The sequence below is a fragment of the Hibiscus syriacus genome, unplaced genomic scaffold, assembly GCF_006381635.1.
Source record: "Hibiscus syriacus cultivar Baekdansim isolate YM2019G1 unplaced genomic scaffold, ASM638163v2 tig00008483_pilon, whole genome shotgun sequence".
Classification (NCBI taxonomy): domain Eukaryota; kingdom Viridiplantae; phylum Streptophyta; class Magnoliopsida; order Malvales; family Malvaceae; genus Hibiscus; species Hibiscus syriacus.
Window position 1 is genome coordinate 182913 of NW_024062165.1, and position 2858 is coordinate 185770.

Here is a 2858-nt window from a genome sequence, read left to right on the forward strand (position 1 = left end):
CCATCATCATCACCACTTAGGACACTTCAAATATGTCCTACATCAAAATTTGTGAAATCGTACCTTTCGCGAATAGTTGCCATCTCAAGAGGTACCTTTTCACAAGGAGCTGCCCAAACGTTCATCATATTACAAGTCATCTAAGGTCAGCTCACCACCAGCTCATTCACACCCGAAGTAGCTCAAACATGAAGGGTTACCTTTCTCAAACATTGTGACCTTCATGAATGATGCTGCCCATGAAGATGCCTTTTCAACAAGGAACACATCGGTGAATAGATCACGCTATTGGATGCTTAAATCATCAAGAAACATGAGCTAGAGGTTCCATGCCTATTCGGCCACATCACATGCCATACACATGAGAGCCTTTTTGGCGCCAAGCATGAAGAGACACACCACCATTCGGCCAAAGGGAGAAAATGGCGCCAAGATGAACCAACATACATATTCGGCCAAGGGAGATGTCTTCCATCCTTAGCCGAATCATTAAGGCCTTTCATGAAGAGTTAGCCGAACCATCACATGCCCAAAGGACTTATTCATTCATCTCAAGCATTATGTATTTTCCTAGAGACATGTATCTAGCCGAAACAACTTGTAATCATTCGGCCAAGCCCTCTCATTTCCTATAAATAGAGTGGCTTGCCATCATTGTGCTTATCTCATCTCTTATATAAAATATACTCTTGTGAGTTATTTCTCTTCAAAGTTCTTTGTGAACTTTATCGATTAAACAAGTGTAGTTCCTATACTTGTGGCGTCATTCCTTCCATTTGATTCCAAATTCCTAGATTGATATCTAGTGGGTTGAAGACACTATCACCACCCCTCAAGCAAGTTTGTGAAGACCGGGATTGTGCTTCATAGCATAGTTTCCTCTTTGGCGTGTCTGAGATACAACATCACCACCATTGCCATTTCATCATCAACATCATCCATCTCTTCCATCAATTCCGCAGCCATCTCTATCCTTTATTTATTTCATTTCATTCTTTATTTTCATTACTTATATTATTATCCCCTTTATTAAATTCCATTATTAATCATTATTTTCTTATCTTATTTTGCAGCCCAAACTTATAAATTCAAGGACATCAGTACTTGTCAATCCTAGATCGGGACACAATAAGGCTATCTACTCTCTTCCATCAAAGCGTGTAGATTCGCCTTACATCAAGCGGTAATCAGAGCATAGTTGGATTGACAACAAAAGTGTCATTTGGCGTGCAAAGCAAAAAAAAAAAAAGAAGTTCAAAAGAGAAAAAGACTCCTTCAACAAAATTGGAGTGCAAAAAGGAAGAAAAATACAAAAAGAAGAAGAAAAGAAGAAAAGAAAAGAAAAAGAGAAGTTCAAAAAGATAAAGCAAGCCAAGGAAAGTGCTCTATCATAGCAAAGTACATCAAAGAGGCCATCTACACTAAGAGAAGATAACGTTATTGTTTCTTGTGAAAGGTTGCAGTAAGTGTTGTTTCTTGAATTGTAAGTCGCCTCTTCCTTTTTCTAACCTTTTAATTTCCTTGTCTTCAACCATTTCTTTCTTTTAAATACCTTTGAATCCTTTCTTCTACCTTTCCATTTCTATTCCTTTCTACCCTAACCTATTTGCAGCCGACGCACACAAGGAAGGAATTAACTGTTATAATCTGAGTAAGTTCTTCGAAGGACTTAGCAAGAGAAATTTGAGTGGAAAAAGGCTATTGAGAGAGTGAGATCAGAAGGGGAATTTTTAAAAGCCAAATATATTCCCGAGAGTAAATACGAGTGTTGAGTGGAGTGATCTTATATTTTCTTTGGAGTGAACTTGTGAGACTTTGTGAGTGTGCTGGTAAGGTTTATTTTGTTTTATTACTAACCATGTCTCAAAGTCCTAAAGGAAATGCAGGTCAGCCCAACTTGCAAATGCAAGCACTGATTGGAGAAATGATGAGGATGTTTCGAACAGAATTTGATGCTCTCCATGAGAAACTAGACCAAAGACAAGATCAACCACAAACCAGAAACAATGATACTCCTCGGAGGCAACAACCTCTTCCAGAAGATGATGTCCCAAATCCTTATGATGAAGAAGAACCAGCATTGATTCAAGGACCTAGGCGTGCCAATGTTGATGATAATATGAGCAACATCAAAATCAAAATTCCTCAATTCCAAGGAAAGACTGATCCAGAAGCCTATCTTGAATGGGAAAGCAAGGTGGAACATGTGTTTAGTTGCCATAACTATTCCGAACTCAAGAAAGTAAGATTGGCAGCTATGGAATTTGTTGATTATGCTTTGATATGGTGGGATCAATTTACTATTACTCGGAGGAGGAATGGAGAGAGACCAATTTCAACATGGCTCGAAATGAAAGGTATCATGCGTAAACGTTTCATTCCTACTCATTATCATCGGGATATGTTTCAGAAATTGCAGAACCTAAAGCAAGGCCAAAGGAGTGTAGAGGATTACTATAAGGAAATGGAAGTGGCAATGATCCGAGTCAATATTGAGGAGGATCGCGAAGCAACCATGGCTAGATTTCTTGCTGGACTCAATCATGAGATTGCCAACACACTAGAATTGTATCATTACATCGAACTTGATGAAATGGTGCAAATGACTATGAAAATAGAAAGGCAACTGCGGAGAAGACCTATCTCTCGTACTTCAGTGCCTACATCTTCAAGATGGAGTCCAAACAATAGTTTGAGGAAGTCTACCCCTATTCCTACCAAAGAGAAGGCTGAATCATCAAATGCTTCCCAAATTAATAAAGAGAATCGAGGAAAAGAGATCCCTGAATGAACAAGAGACATACGTTGCTTTAAGTGTCTTGGGAGGGGACAATATCCACACAATGTCCCAACCGAAA